Source organism: Eriocheir sinensis, chromosome 62, assembly GCF_024679095.1.
Source record: "Eriocheir sinensis breed Jianghai 21 chromosome 62, ASM2467909v1, whole genome shotgun sequence".
NCBI lineage: Eukaryota > Metazoa > Arthropoda > Malacostraca > Decapoda > Varunidae > Eriocheir > Eriocheir sinensis.
The window spans coordinates 2,210,825-2,227,915 of NC_066570.1; the positions used below are offsets into that span (position 1 = coordinate 2,210,825).

Genomic DNA, 17,091 nt, shown 5'->3' on the forward strand with positions numbered 1-17,091 from the left:
ATCTACCTTAGCTTTGGAAGATCGTGGACACGTCAGAAAACCACGGAAATATGAGAACCACGCCAGCGGAAATCGTGGTTTGACTGAAGATCCACGGAAAATTTGCCCAGTGTAATAGCCCCTTAACTGTTCCCATACATTTTATCTAAAGAGTCAACTACACCGCCTACTACTATACGTGTTGATGTCATTACATCTTTATTCTTCATCTACTTATCCAGCTCTCTCTGTACGACGTTTCCTCGGATTCGTTTCGCTCTCAATCTCCCTTACATTTTGGGCCATGCGCCGGCCAGTCTGTCCCTCTTCTTGTGTGTGTTGGCGCCATTACGTCTCTCTCATAAGTCATTATCATTAGTGCACCAGCCAGTGTGTTCCTTCTTGCCTTTCCGGGTCCATCATTCATCCCCGCCCGCTGACGGCTCGGTGCAACAGCTGCTGTGGATGGCTTTATCTCTCTCTCTCTCTCGCTTCCACCGCCACACACACACACACACACACACACACACACACACACACACACACACACACACACACACACACCGGCTCCACATCACCAGTGTCTTCTAATGGGGGAGCTTGATTCACCTGTAACCATTTCTACGTTATCATTTTTGCCGTGTTTCATCTCATGTCTCATCGCCAGTCAGATCATGTTTGCTTAGGCTTGACTGGTTGGGTCTGGTTGGGTTCGGTTCAGGTGGGATGGATAAAAAAATAAATTGCATCCAGCTTTTATTTCAAGATTTTCACTACGTTATTACAGTTTCTGTCAGGTATATAAACACTGTATGTGTCATTTTTGGGTTGATTAACAGCATTTCTAGCTACCACGAGGGTGAGCGGGGCCACCTTTCCTTCATGTCCATAGCGGGGGCTTAGTGTCGGGTATACTGCCGCAGAAGTGGTCTCTGGCACGGTGACCTTTCGGCTCATCGGTGGCTCAGTTGGTTTGCTGCCCTGATTCAGAAGACCCTGGTTAAATCCCCAACACTCAGTGGTTTACATTTCGAGGTGTTTCATTGCGTTATTGCAGTTTCTTTAATTTGTCTGATAAGATTAATTCACGTTATTATGCCTTCCTTCATTACCCTTTCGTCGTTAGTTTACTATTATTTTTGTTGGTCGAATAATCTCTTGGAAAACTTGAGTGAGATATTGCCACCCCCTCATTCTCCCTGCTGTAGTTTTAACATGTACGACATATGACGATTTTGGGATTCATTGTTTTTGGTTTATTCAGATGTGTCTTGACTCTTGAAATAAAGTGACAGATGTTTCTCTTTCTCAAGGTTTTCAGTTCGTCCTATCTTTCAAAACTCACATTATATTGAGTTCGCCTCCTCGCGAGAAACAAAGAAAACACGAGAAAATTGTCTCCTCTGTGTCTTGCGCCGAGTGTCTGCTGAAAGAGAATTTTGCCGAATTGATCTTTGGGTTTTGATGAGACGAATCAATTTTCTCGCCGTCTCAGGTTATATGTTTCGCCTTTGCTCTTTCGTCTTTCTTCTCCTCGTCATCTGGTCGTCGGCGTCGGTGAGTTTTTCGCTCGGTAATTGGACGGGGCGGGTCGACTGCCGCCTTGCTCTGAGTCTTCGAAAAGATAATATTAAACTCCGGTCCATACTCGAAACGAAAGACTTTGCTCCCGGAATAGAAGTTCTTGTTTCCAACTTTGAATGTCTTGCTCCATGACTGTCTGGAAGTGTTTTATTTTTTCAAGAGCTAAAAGAAAAAGGTTCTCATGTTCGAGAGGTTAAAAGGTCTCGTTTAATAACAGAGGAAATCTTACTTTTTTCGTTGATTTTTTTCTTTCGTGAGGTGTGTGTGTGTGTGTGTGTGTGTGTGTGTGTTACAGTCAAGTACGGTAGAGCATCACTGTTTTTCAGATCTTTCTTACAGCAACCTTTTTTTTAGCATTACCTTCACGACAAATGTGCAAGCCTCTTTAGCATTCCAAGAACTCTGTGCCTCCCGCCATCTGGTATCTAGCTATTAATTTATCAAGACGAGTCGAGACCGTGAAAAATCTAACGTTACACGGGGCTGGAGTCCGACACCTACCCTGAGGAACCTTGCATTGGATATCGCTTTTCAAATCACGGAGTAGAATCGCCTTATTTTCTATCACTGGAGTATCTGACCCATTTGAGACGAACTACTTCCTTACAATCAGTGTCTCCATGCAGGCCAGGTGGATGCGGGCTCTTCGTCGTGGCTCATTTGTCGCTCAGTTCACACCCCGTTCGTTGCGTCTAAAATGAGCGCCGCCGTCTGACCTCCGTGCACGCGCTCCCCTTCTTTCCCTCCGCCTGCCAGATAATCCCTCGCAATTAGTTGATTAATTACAACTGCACCAAGTTTCCTAATAAAAATGTGCAGCAATTACTGATCAATATATGCCTGGAATTAGTGACTGGTGTGTTTTCGCAATTAATAATATAACGAAAACATCCATTGATTCATGAATATTAGTGAATAAATATAATTTCAGCAAAGTTGCATTATTTCAGGCCACTCAACAGCCCCCGTGGTTAGAGAGGGGCTTCCTCCAGTCGTCTGCACACCTATCCTCTGAATTGTCTTTATAGATTTTGTTTTCCTCTAAGGAGCCATGTAGCGAGGCTCTTCAGTAATCTTGTATAGTTTATCGTCTTCCATCATCGCAACTCCAAGACATGACCTTCTCAGCCTCGTGCTCTTTCTTCAGTATTACTGTATGATTTTTGCTGTTTTACTCATTGCAGTCATGTGGCGCCTCAACATCCCTCCCCAGCCAGTGCCGGCAAGGACGCGACGACATCAGCATCAAGGTCAGTGGTGAGTCCTTCACTTTGGTCAGGCATGGCAGAGGGAGAAACACGGAAGTACAGTTTTCCCTTTTCCTCCTGGGGCAGCGAGAGTCATCTACAAAGCAGATAGCACTGAATTCCAGATTGCCTGCGATGCATACCTGGCCTCAGCATCCAACAGGCAGGGAGGACTCTGGATTGCATGCTCCTCATATTGAGTTAACGCCAGGTAGTCTGAGGAATTTAAAACACCAAAGTCACAGTCTTGCTCACTCTCATCTGCACATTGTGGAAAAACGATTGGTCTTAAAATGGTTTCATAGGTGCTTACGACTAATTACTGATTTTGCTTGCCATTAAACGGCCAAAAAAAAATACCAAGTAACAGCATTGGAAAAACATGTTCATTTAAGGTTTTATTGGGTTTCAGCGAGATTAATTGTTTTAGTAACATTCCCTGATCAGTCTTCTTCTCGGGCTTTGGAAACAGTTGAAGAGAGAGGCAGAAGCGTCTGAGAACACCGACTTTACACGCCACGCCCACACCTTGAGGAGCTGCTGCCGCGTCACCGTACCGTCCTACCGCTGTTGCCGCATCTCACAGGCTGATGCTTCCCGCAAGGCTCGCTAAACACCCGCCCATGAAAACTGGGTAGCCGTAAACATCCCGTCAGACAAGCATAGACGAGGCGGGGGCTGTTAAGACTTTCCCGCCTCCCTGCGCGACACTACAGCCAATAACACTCACGACCATGCGCCCAAACTGTTATGGGGGCCGAGCAAACTGCGAAGAACTCCACCTGCCCTCGCACAGGTTCCCGCGTGTGACTCTATATCTCCCGGAGGCTGTAAGGTATAGGCTCCCATGCTCCGGGCCTCCCCTCATAGGACGCTCTGATCCCTCTTAATACCGTAATCTTGCACTTGATCATCACGGCGCGGGAGTTATAATTCCAGCTGTGTGAGAGTATCAATGTTCTCCGGGAGGCTGTTAGGCGTGGAATCGAGTGCCCGATCTCCCTTTACTCGCGATAGTCGGATTTAATACCACTTCACACCGTTACTCTGCCTTCGAGCGTCATGGGGTACGTGTGATCGTCCTTCCCCATAAAAAAAGGAGAACGTCGTCGATTTCCAGATATTCGCCCCCATTCCTAGTGTCTTTCCTGTGCTACCCCGGATGCGAAACTGGAGCTCTTATCTCTTATCAACCACCCATATAATTCTTCCAGCTGAAAAATACTCTCTTCTCTATTCCATGACACTCTGCTCCATGTTAAATCTCCGTTACTTTCCTTTCTTTTGTTTTTTGCTGCACCTGAAAAAAAACGAGGGCTTTTATATCCTCTTTACCGCCTCCGCCAACTCTCCGGCTGCTGGGTGGAAAGATGCCGAAAAAATAGAGCAAGATACACCTGGGTACTCGGATTATATACCTCCGGGTTGTTTATCTGGTTGAAGCCGAGCACCTGTAGGTATCAATACCGCCGCAGCTTGTCTTCTTATAGGATTGTTGGTCATCATCATTCTTGTGTTTATTTTATTTATAGGAGCAATATGGACCTGGTATTGTTGTTTACTTGTTTCATATAGCCAGTTAAAAATACTTCCATACTGCCTTACTACCATACCATACTGCCTTTTATCATATATACCATTCATACAATAACACCATACCATACCATTTGTTAGCACCATCACACCTTTTAGCTATGGAACACACACACACACACACACACACACACACACACACACACACACACACACACACGCCATACAATGTACATTATAAACAAAATCCTTCCTCATTATCCGCCGCATCAGACCTTTATTAACTTGACTCCTGTACGATCAGATAGTCTTTTAATAACGCCGTCAATGAGCTTTCGCATAAGGTGGCACTTCCAGGCATATCTCCCTCGCCTGCGATGCCCTTCAGATTACCTCGGCAGGGCTTTGATCCAACAGAGGGAAGCGGTTCGTGCCTTATCCGCCGCCAAGTGAGGCAAGGCAAACACTTCAGCGCTGAGACGACTCGGTTTTATCGCGTTTCGTTTCTATGATCTGCCCGTCACTTCTGGTATTTTCTCAGGTGTGTGCCTTGGGGCGGGAGGGGCGTATATGTGTGTGTGTTGGGGGGGTTGTATGTTTGAGTGTGCGTGTGCGCTTGCGTGCGTGTGGAGAGGGTGACTGGGAGTGTGTGTGGTGCAAGGTGATTGTGTGTGTGTGTGTGTGTGTGTGTGTGTGTGTGTGTGTGTGTGTGTGTGTGTGTGTGTGTAATATATCATGATCTTATCACGCTCTGAATTCTCAAGCCCCGGTCGGCACAATCCCCGAATGAGGTTTGGAGCTCAGGCAACGGATCCTTGGGAGCAGCCGGAACCTTACACCCACCCACACACACCCGTGAAGCAGGACACAACCCCGACTAGCACCGGGTTTCCATTCACTGCTGGGTGGACAGGGGGCACGGATTGAAGAAGACAGTCCATCCGTCACAATTCTGCCCGGAAATCGAACCCGTTATATATATGGTCTTGCTTAGCTCATCCTGCCCTCTTTAGAGTGTCTCGATGGAGTCCAGGTTGATGGGTGTTCATCAGGACAACATGTTGGCAGACACTTCGCAATAACTGAAAATTGTCAGATTGTAGCGGTGGGGGGCACTTGAACCCTCCAGGAAACCGCGCCCTCCTGACACGGACAGAATTTATAGTGTCACTTTGCCTTGGACCGACCATCAGGATCCACCGGGAAGAAGCCTACCGGCGCAATAGGCTGCAATGTAAAAAAAAAAAAAATAATAAAAATAAAATAATAATTCAAACAGATGGAACACTTGTAAATAAGGAAACTGTGAAGAACCACTGCTCACCTATAGAGGCATGACCACCATATTCTTGCCCGCCCCCTGACAAGCCATATCTACACAGGCGCCCAAGACTCACCACACTAAATAACACCGAGCTGCATCCAGGAAAGAACAATTTATAAACAATACCTAAAACTCGCTGCACACTGACCCTCAACCCATCCCAGAACATTCAGGCACATGACATACAAGCTCTCCCTAGCTCCGGAAGATTATCCTGCTCCCAAGTCAATTGTTTGCCTAGCCTTTGATCTGCCTCCTTTACCATGATAGAATAAGAAATATATATGGGACGTTTTCGGCGAGTTCCACCCAGCGATGCCAAACTGTCGTACTCTGAACATCGTATATTTATCATTTTCATTCCTAAAACTCTCGTACCTTTACAAATAACGATCGAAAATTAAAGTTATCGCTGAAAATGTTAAATAGTGATGGTTTTCTTTCATTTTCGAAATTGTTATATGTCAGAAACTACGAAAAGGCAATGGGATGCGTACGATAACTTGGCAACGCTGGACTTCCACCTCACCTTGAAGGAATGATGCAAAACATTTCCTAACTATGTGCTAACAAGTCTTATTCATTCACGCCGAGCATCTGCTGACTGGCTTATATACTGATTGGATTACGGACTGGCTTACTGGCATGACCTTTTCGAATTACCTTGGCAATACTCCTGCTCTCAGTGACCTTTAAATGGCTGAGCTCTGCAGGGGTGAAGAGATTGTTAATGGTATTATTTCCCGTTATGTTCTGGTTTGTTCTAAAAGTGAGGGCAGTTTTTCTTCTTTCCTTGCTTTCCTTTCTCGTCCAGTTCATTTTGCGTTTGTTAGAATGGTATGTGCGTTTTATCATACCATGAGATGATGTCGATGGGACCAGCAGAACAGTCTTGCATGCGCCTTTCTTAATTAAGCTCTCTTCCTGTCCTTTGTATTTTCTTTTCGTTATATCATGCGTGTAGTGCCTGACTGTGACACCAATATACTGCTTTACGTTTTATCCTGACGCCGAAGAGACCATTACGACCGTTTTATATGCCCCTCGTCCAGGCCCTTGCTCTTAGTACCTCACGTTTATATATTCTTTTTCCGTCTCTTCATTTACCGAGGCAGTGAGTGACTATGTTAGGTTCGGTTTTGTGGTCGGAGGGAGCATTAGATCGTCCCTGTATGCCATTGTGCACAGCCACCGCCATCCTCCCGCCCTCGAACTTTTAGTGTATTCCGCTGCTTTATGCCCCGCACTATCCAGCATCAAGCCATAAACAGAGGCCGCCCGATAGTAAGTTTGCCTCATGGCTGGCTATCGCATCGGCGGCCCGTCATAAAAGCGGAATGTCTCGTGTCCGATAACATGTATGCGTGTGTGTGTGGCGAGTGTCCTATCCCGCAGAACACACACACACGCACACACGCACAAGCGCACACACACGCACACGCACACAAACACACACACACTGGATGCTCGGCAGGTATAAAACCATCGATAAAAAATAGAAAACAAAGACATCTGTATACTGTGTAGCATTTTTCCGTCTATGCTTCTTTTTTTTTAACGCGTTCATCATCTGGAATTAGACTTTTTTTTTTCCTTTTTGTTCATCATAAAATTGTTGCATAAAATCTTCAATGACAAACACATACATTTATTCGTTATCATATATATTCCGGTAGACGTCAGTGATGGTCTACGCATGTCAGTGTGATTTAATTTATTGCCAGATGGCGAACACTTAACTCTTCTACGTAAATGCTGTGAGTAAATGCTTTCGTCAGATTTTGTTGTGTTCACCCTCAAGATTTTCTCTCCCTCGCAGCATCCACTGGCGATAACAGCAACTCTTCCTATGATATTTTGCATTCACTGGTTTGTTTTCTCTTCATTTGCTTATACTGATTTGCACTTTACTCTTCTTGGACCACGGCGTAAAACAATGGTTGGGTTAATGCTGGATTGTGAGCGCTTTACTCCTATTCACTCTTAAGGAAATATTACACTGGGCAAATTTTCCGTGGATCTTCAGTCAAACCACGATTTCTGCTAGAGTGGTTCTCATTTGTTTCTTGTTATTGCTGCTGATGGTGATAGTGAGTACTACCGTCGTCCTTCGGTGAAATCTACCGTAGCTTTGGAAATAGGAGACCCACGCCAGCGGAAATCGTGGTTTGACTGAAGATCCACGGAAAATTTGCCCAGTGTAATAGCCCCTTCACTTCGTCCAGGGCGGCGGCGCGGGGCAGTGAGGGGAAGAAGCGAAGTCATGCGAGGCTTCCATGATACGCCTCGCAGTGATTGACGCGAGTTATTGTTCGTTGTATTAATGAGTCGCACTTGAGGCTTCCAAGAAAGGGACAATGTGCTTTTCAGTCTCGTTATAAATATTTAGAACGTTGCGAGGTAAATGAAGGCTAGTGTGTAGGTGGGGTGGGGGGGGGTAGGGGGGAGGAGTTTGTGTGCGTTTGTGTGTGCGTGTGTAATAGACAAAGCAGAGGCGAAGCACACTAAGGAATCTGTACCTAAGCTTCACCCTCAACACAACAAAGATCTTCTACGTCACTATCATCACAATCAAAGTCATCATCATCACCATTATCGTTATTTTCTTCACCAACCTCACCATCGTAGTCATCATCGTAGCCTTAAATTCCATCATTATAACCACCACCACCACCACCACCACCAGCAAGCAAGAGGAATTTAGATACACGGGAAAAACACCTCAACTCTCTCCCTTCATGGTTAATTCTTGTTTGTTTGTTTAATTCCCGTGAAAATCATCGTTGTCGTCGGCCCTCCAGCGCACAAAGCCAATCAAACAAGTCTGCCCTTCACCCGCGCCGGCTAGTCGAGGGTAAACTTTTTTAACCTGATTTTCAACACGTTTTCTGCTCGCCTTTTTATCTCGGTTTTATATCTGCGGTTTACGTGAAATATTGCAGACCTTGATTTTTTTTATATATTTATTGCTGTATTTATTGGTTTGGATTATTTGTTTATTTACTTATTTGTTTACTTTGTTGGTTCTACTCCCAGGATCTTTTTTTTTTTAGGGATTAGATTGGTTTTTTTTCGATAAGCTCTTTAATACTTTTTTTTATCACGCTGTCTATTTTTTTAATCACGCTGTCTGCCTGTCTTTTCTTTCCATCACGCTGTCTGCCTGCCTTTTATTTTTCATCATACTGTCTGTCTGTCTTTTATCTTCGTTTTCTGTGCATGGTTACCTGAAGTATTGCAAGTCGGGTTTTATTATCATTATTATTTATAGCATTTTCTACTCTCATGGCAGGATCATTTGTTTTATTAAGAGTTCAAATATTCGTCCGATAAGCATTTTTCAATCTCATTTTCAACACGCTTTCTATCTGCCTTTTGATCTCAGTTTTCTATCGCTGCGTTGCCTGAAGTATTGCTTTGGTATTTTCTTTTTATTATTATCTATGGCATTTTCTACTCCCATAGCAAGATCATTTCATGTTTACAGGAGTTTAACTATTCATCCGATTAACTTTTTTTTCTCTCTTTTTCATCACGCCCTCTGTCTGCCTTTCTTCAATCTTTTTTTTATAGTTGCGTTGCCTGAAATATTGCGAATCGTGTTTTTCTTTTTAATATTATCTATGGCATTTTCTACTCCCATGGCAAGATCATTTCATTTTTACAGGAGTTTAACTATGCATCCGATTAACTTTTTTTCTCTCTTTTTCATCAAGCCCTCTGTCTGCCTTTTTTTAATCTTAGTTTTCCATAGCGGCGATACATGAAATATTCGTGTTTTTATTGATTATGACATGTTTTACACCCAGGATGATTTTCTTTTTATTTTAGCTGTTCAACCGTTCGTCCGATTTACTTCACAATCTTGTATTTTCATTACATGTTCTCTCTACCATTTGTCCCGGCCTTCCATTCAAGGGTTTCCAAGATTTTACGATACGTTTATTTTCACTGTTGGTTCTATTCCTACATTTATTTTATTTTTGGTTAGCTGTGCCTAGATTCCCTTTCACCTTTCTTGTAACCCCAGTTGTCTCATATTGTCACTTGTTTCGTATTTATCAGGCAGACTTCTGTAATTTAACATTTCTCTCAATTTCCTTTTTTTTCACCCTAAAGCACTTGCCCTTGAGTGGGGGGTGGAATAGGATTATATTTAGGGGAGAGGTTACGTCAGTCGTTTTTTGTTTAGCTAGTGGCATGTCATGTATTTTACCGCACTGGGAGGGATGATAATTACCTTTTGGGTGATTTCAACTTCTCATGCGTGGACTTGTGCTTTAAATATTCCCCCCGAGCACTATCCAGCACCGACATCCACATCCACATAGAGATGGAAGGCGGAATATTGCAATGAGACCTCTCCAACTACCCACAAACCCACGACCACCTATCTCCATACTCACGAAGACAACTGAAACTCTACCCACTTCATAATTTATAGCCAAATACTTACAAACCCACAGAAACCCACTTGCACACTTGAAGAAGGCTAAAATTCTACCAAAGTGCATAGAAAAACAATTGTGGTGGTTATGGTTGTGTGGTAGGGGTGGTAGAGATGATGGGGGTGAGCGTGGAGGTGGAGGTGGTGGTGGTGGTGGTGGTGGTGAGATAATTGGTGATGGCGGAAGCGGTGATAACAGTGCGCAATCCATTCTCGGGTAAAGGCAAAAAATATATATTATCAAGGATGAGTAAAAATCTATTCAAAAAGGAAAATGGCGGAAAAATTGTATAACGCGACATTTTTTTCAACTAAGTAAAGCTTTTTTATGATACCGTTAAATTGAGCTGGAAATTTCACGAAACTAAAAAAGACTTATTTTTTGTGTGTGTATTTTGATGAGAAACGTTGCTGAATATCAAACTTATTTTCCATGCCCTTTGCTATAATATTCTTTCCTGGAGGCTTTTCTAGTTGTTTTTATTCATTTTCGCTTGCTTAAAACACAGCCAACACTTTTATCCCGGTCATCCTCTTTTTCTTCTTCCGATCCATGGCCCTCACGAAGCATTACAATTCTCTTTCCTCTATATTCTAGCTTTTATATTCATTCTCCCTTGCGTAATCCTTCCCCTCCTGTATTCCGATCTTCCTCAGATTTCCGTTTCCTGTTCTCTGCCCCGCCAAATCATTTCATTCCACTTTCATGTTTTATTTGTGCCTTTAAAGTTATCCCCTCCGGCGTACTCCATTCTCCTCTTTTACTGTGACCTTCCTCCACTTTCTTCTCCTTAACCCTGACCCTTGCAGATTCACTATATTTGATTTCATGTTACGTTTCCTGACTATCACATGGCAGTCTGTCTTTTCACCTCTCGTTTTATATCTCAAGAGTTTACCTGACACCTCCTTCCCTTAATGTTTGTCCTCTTCCTTCTATTCACACCGCGTTGCTTTGGTTCAGTGCATCCATAAACAACTTGAGTATGGCCTCTTGGAGTGGTACAAGAGTTGATCTGACTCTCTATTACCGCTTGACCTGTTTTTCTTCTTCTGTTCCTTCTGTTCTCACCGCGGTCCTTCTGATTTAACTTCCTCCTCGCATATCTCTAAATCACCGAAGTCTTGCCTCTTCTGCCCTCTCAAGTACCCACCCGAGTCTACATTACATCACTTCACCCATCCTTGTTTTTACTCTGCTCCCTCCGTTCACTCCTCGAGAACTATATTTGATTCCTCTCTGGCATCTCCCTCGGCTATATTTGTAAGAGAAGTATGTTGCAGACCTGTAGTTTCGTTTCTCTCCCCCTTTTGTATCTGTTTCCTTTATATCTAGGTCCTCCTCCTCCTCCTCCTCCTCCTCCTCTTACTGTCCAAGAGTAATGATTGTGCTCCCCACCGATTGTCTTGTGTTCGCCACATCAAGCTTTATTTTATTCTATTTATTCTAGAATGGAAAACTTTCCCTTAAATTTCACTCAAGAACCCTCGAAGCCTTTTCCCCAAGAGTATTTTTATATATATTGTGTTTCGAAGCTAGTTTCCTTTCCCGCAACTTTCTCCATTCGTAAACTCCTTACCGTATTTCAATCCGCTCATTGCTTTTATTAGTCGGTTATGTTAGTTACACTGTTTCGCAAAAAAAAGGAATAATTATCCTGTTCATAATACAAAGGTTTCTTTCGTTTTCTTTACAGACCTTTTTAGTGACACTTTGACGAAGAACTCCTCCATTATAATCAAAGTGTCCATAATACGATACTTTTACTTTTGTTTTCATATAATCATGCACGGTAAATTTACTTATATTCCCTATTATAAATTATCCACCAATACCCAGATCGTCAAAAATATATAGCTAAGACTTCATGATAGAATATTTTTCCTTAGTTTTTGTATGACTGTACGGCAGTCTTCCTCATGGCCTTGATCATACCGTAAGTCACCGTTGCCAGATTATCGTACTCCCCGTATTTTCTGACTGATATCTATAGCAAAAGCAAACAAACAAACATCAATGAATAACAGTTTTAACGCTAACTTTAATATTCTTTCGTTATTTGTGTAGGTACGAGAGTGTTAGGCGTAAAAATGATAAATATAACGTGGTGAATACGATAATCTGGCAACGTTGCCGTAAGTTATCCTCGAAGACCCAGATCGTCGTGTGAAGAAGCTTGACTCCTAAGGCTGCGAATACATCGAGGCGAACATAACGCAGATCACTTAATTAACAGCTTTACCCAGATGCCGAGATGCTAGAGAAAAAATGTTTAAGACTCGCAAAACAGGAAATACATTAACGTGAACAAAACACCGGCCACTTAATTAGCAGACTCATTACTTGGCCTCGTAATGAGAAACCAGGTACTCAGTCACTCCCCAAGGCCTCCACGCGCCGGAAAGATAATCAGTTGGGCCCTCCGCTAATGCCGCGCCGGGAAATGTTCGCTGTTCCTTTCTTTCTCCTCTACACTACATGTTTTTTGCGCCACTGGTTATCCATTGTCACGTGATCATTTGTTACCGAGTCGATTATGGATAGGTGATCAGCTGGGCCCTCCACTAATGCCGCGTTGTGATATGTTTGCTGTTCCTTTCTTCCACCTCGGCACTTGCTTGTTTTTTTTTTACATCGGTTATTATTCATTTGTTTCGCTTGTTTTTGTTGATGACTGACTCGGGTGTTGAAAAGTGCGCAGTTGGGCTTCTTTCACTAATCCTTCGCTGTGAAATACTTGCTGTTCCTTTCCTTCACCTCAGCACTCGCTTATTTTCTAGTGTGTGTGTGTGTGTGTGTGTGTGTGTGTGTGTGTGTGTGTGTGTGTGTGTGTGTGTGTGTTGCTTCTTATTTTTTGCCACGTTATCATTTCTTGCTGATTCGGTTATTGAAAGGTAATCAGTTGAGTTTCCTTCCTTTCCTCGCTGTGAAATGATGACTGCTTTCTCTCATGCATCTCTTCACTTATTTTTTCTTGCTTGTTGTTACGACTGTGTTTGTTGTTCGAGTCTATATTTATCGTTACGCTCGTGTTTGCTGTTCGCTTGATAGGTTATTTTTTTTTTTACAACAAAGGAGGCAGCTCAAAGGCACACAAAAAAAGAAAACAGTAATAAAAAAAAAGCCCGCTACTCGCTGCTCCTAAAAAAGAAACAAAAGAGGTGGCCGAAAGCAAGATCAAATACGGTGATCGCTTAGGTTTTCTCCAGGAAGACCTCGCTATGAAATGCTGACTGCCTCCGCTCATGCACCTCTCCACTCACTCGCCGTTTGTTGTTTCAGTGTTTATTGGTTGTTGCACTCGCGTTTGTTCCTCACTGAATCGGTTATTGAAAGGTGATCAGTTGAGCTTTATCCCAGTAACGCCTGGCTGTGAATACTGACTGATTCCTTTCATACACACACACACACACACACACACACACACACACACACACACACACACACACACACACACACACACACACACACACACACACACACAAAAGGCACCTCTCACCGTGTCGCCTCGGATGCATTGTAGTGAAAACTGCGTACATTTATCCGTAGAGTTTTATTTTTTCCCACCATGATCATGGACAACGCTTATTTTTCTTTTGTCCCTTTGTCTCTTTCTTACAAATATTTCCTCCATTCCTGCATATCAGTCCCCTCGGCGGCCCTTACCAACCAGCGGAGAGGTTGAGAGGTCGTGGAGGCACTCTGTCCCTGTGTGAAGTAGAGGAGGTATTGATCCCAACACTTAGGTCGGGGCGGCATGCTAGATTGCACTTTGCCTGAGAGCTAACCTCCTTTCCCTTGACCTTTAAGCCGCGTTAGGTTAACAACCCTCTCTCTGTAAGCCGGGACACCTTCCTTCCACCCTAGCTTCCTGCGGACCTTTCGATTGGCTCACGAAATAGAACTGAGGAGAGTCCCTTTGTTGTATCTCGTGGACGGTTAACCTAGTACGGACAGGTCGGTCACGTCTAGGTTAGTTTACAGTTACCTCGTGTGTATATAAATGGCAAACTACATTCTAAAGGCAACAAATCCCTCGGAGCCAAGTACGAACTGTGAACACGAACATGAACTACCAATGAACAATGCTGTAACCGCATCACTCACGAAGCCAAGACGGAGCGAGAGGAGTGAGTCAACTTTCACGGCCGGTGTTAAGATCACCCTCGTCACCTTTGCATATTGATGAGTCAAAAGTGTTGTTACTCCCAATTGTCAGTATCCAGTATTTGTTTTGTCGATAGAAGACTGATATACGACGCTAGCCACAGACAGGAACGATGAGATCAAAAAGGCCTACCCATGATGCTCTAAGCTACCGAGTCTTGAGCCATTAAGCAAGTTTGCAAAGACCAATGAATCACAGTACAGAGCCTCTAAAAGAAGGACAATATCCGTTACTGTGGCGGCGTATGTGCGACGTAACGCTGCCCAGCCTCCACGCCGCTGCTGTTTCCTTGTATTTGTCCGGTAAGAAAAGAAAAATTATATTGTTTTCTTGGGTTTTTGTCTCCAGTTGCACATGTACGTTTCTTGCACTAGAATACCAAGTGCCCCGCCGGCTTATAACACAGACATATAAAGGAGAACAATTTCTGTATATTACCCTTGAGGGAAAGAAAAATAATAGTGTTCTTGAAAGTTTTTCTTCAGCTGAACACTTGTGAGTTTCCTGCACAAGGGCGGCCTGTGCTCCCACTACTAAGAGCAGACAAGTAATGGGACACAATGTTCTTCGCGTGCCTTTAAAGAGGAAAAATAAATAGGTGTTTTCTTGGCTCCCTGCTTCAGCTGAACACATTAAAGTTCCTGTGCTCGGCTGGCCTGTGCCTCGCCTGCTCATTGCACAGACCGACAAGAAAGAGCAATTTTCTGTATAATTTTAAGACGGTAAAATAATTGTGTTTTCATATATTACCTCCTTCATCTGTTCGTTTTCCTCTTTTTGCTTGTCTTTTCTTTCCCTCCTCCTCCTCTTCTCTTATTGAACCTCTAGAATACAGAATTACACTTTTTTTCTTTCGTTATTCTCCTTTTTATTCCTGTTTTTCCACCTCTTCCTCTCTGCAACACTTAAGGCACTCACGAGACAGGTATATAATTGCTTTCTGATATCACCTCCTTCACCTATCAACATTCGTCTTTCTTTCTCTGTCCTTTCTCTCCTCCTGCTCTTCTCTATTACCTCTTTCAACTTCCTCTTTCTGCTTTCTTTACCTTCTCCTCTTTTCTCCTACTCAGATCTCTAACATACAGAATTCCACTTTTTCTTGTCGTTTTGATCAGTTTCTTCCTACTTTTCCATCTCCTCTCCCTGTCTCCAGCACTCACCAACCAATCTTTTCATTGTCTTCGCTTCCCTTCTTTTTTCCTACTTTTCCACCTTCTCTCCCTGTCTTCAACACTTACCAAACTCAACCTTTTCATTGTCTTCGTTTTTCTTCTTTTTTTCCTACTTTTCTACCTTCTCTCCCTGTCTTCAACACTTACCAAACTCAACCTTTTCATTGTCTTCGTTTTTCTTCTTTTTTTCCTACTTTTCCATCTCCTCTCCCTGTCTCCAGTACTTACCAAACTCAATCTTTTTCCATTTCTTCGTTTCCCTTCGTTTTTTCATACTTTTCCACCTCCTCTCCCTGTCTCCAGCACTCACCAACCAATCTTTTCATTGTCTTCGCTTCCCTTCTTTTTTTCATACTTTTCCACCTCCTCTTCCTGTCTTCAGCACTCACCAGCCAACCTTTTCATTGTCTTCTTTTCCCTTCGTTTTTTTCCTACTTTTCCACCTCCTCTTCCTGTCTGCGCCACTCAAGGCTCTCACGAGAACTTTCTATATATTGAATTCTTTAAGCACATGTACGTTTCCCCGAGCCCCCTCTCCCCCCACCCCCACCTGCCCCTTTAGAACACAGACGAGTAGAATAAAATTTTTACTTCTAATGTTTCAAGGAACGCTCTTCAGCTGTTCGTGTTCCTCCTTTCTTTTCCCGTTAGCTCCTCGTCTTCTCAGGATTCTAAAAAACTATAGTGTACCCTTCTATCCTTTCGTTTTCTCTTTTTTTTTATTTCTTTGCTCCTTTTCTTTTCTATCGTTTACTCTTTTTTTCATTTTTTCTCTGCACCTTTTTTTTCGATTTAATTCTTTCTTTTTAACTGCATCTTTTCTTTCTTCTCGTTTTCCTCTTTCTTTTTTTCCTCTGCATCTTTTCTTTCGTTTTCCTTTTTCATTTTTTTTTTCTCTACACCTTCTCTTTTTATCCATTTTCCTCTATCTTTTATTTCTCAGCACTTTTCTAAATTTTTTATAACGTTTTGCTCTTTCACTCAGCATCTTTTCTTTCTCTTCGTTTTCCTCTATATTTTTTCCTCCGCAGTTTTCCTTATTTTCGCTGTAGTCTTCCTCTTTTTCCCCCCCTCTCTTTCCTCCTCCATTTCTCCCAAGAGCTCAAGCCACCCACGGGAACACATTTCGTTAAGTTCCCCGTACTAGGATGGCCTGTGCCCCACCCTGTTCATCCTAACAAGAAAGCATAATAATTGTCGTATACACTCCACAAGATTTTTTTTTTAAGGGGTAAGGTAAGAGCTCTGATTTCAACCTAACACATAAGTCCTCTGCACCAGGTTAATCTGTGTTTCGCTTGTTTAAAACGGAGACAGGAAAGCCAGCAATATTTTCAAATCTTTTAAAGTAGGGAAAAGAAGCGGGATTTTACTTATTTTCCTTTGCTCTGGCTTCAAGTGTACGCGTGTGTGTTTTATGTACTGGGATGTTCTGCGTCACGCCTTCCTGTAACACTGACAATAGAAAGAACACAGTTTTCTTTATAATTTTCAGGACTAAGGAGTACTATGTTGAAGCTCCTTTTTTCTTGGATTCTCTTCCCGCCTGTTTATTACTCAGAAAAGCAGAAGTACATTTTTTTTTAGGTAGGAATATGTTTGTTTTCTTTGATCTCTCGGCCTTCAGCTGTTT

The 17,091-nt window shown here is 43.0% G+C and overlaps 1 protein-coding gene across 2 annotated transcripts in view; it reads left to right on the forward strand.

The window, feature by feature from the left end:
* The first annotated feature begins 2,751 nt into the window (after nucleotides 1-2,751).
* LOC126986617 (ribonuclease Oy-like) overlaps nucleotides 2,752-17,091 on the forward strand; it is a 44,334-nt gene continuing 29,994 nt past the window's right edge. The window contains exon 1 of one of the 2 annotated variants that reach the window (XM_050842888.1): nucleotides 2,752-2,820. The gene's annotated coding sequence lies outside the window, so the exon portion shown is untranslated. The remainder of the gene's footprint in view (nucleotides 2,821-17,091) is intronic. The other variant, XM_050842887.1, reaches the window with a different exon arrangement.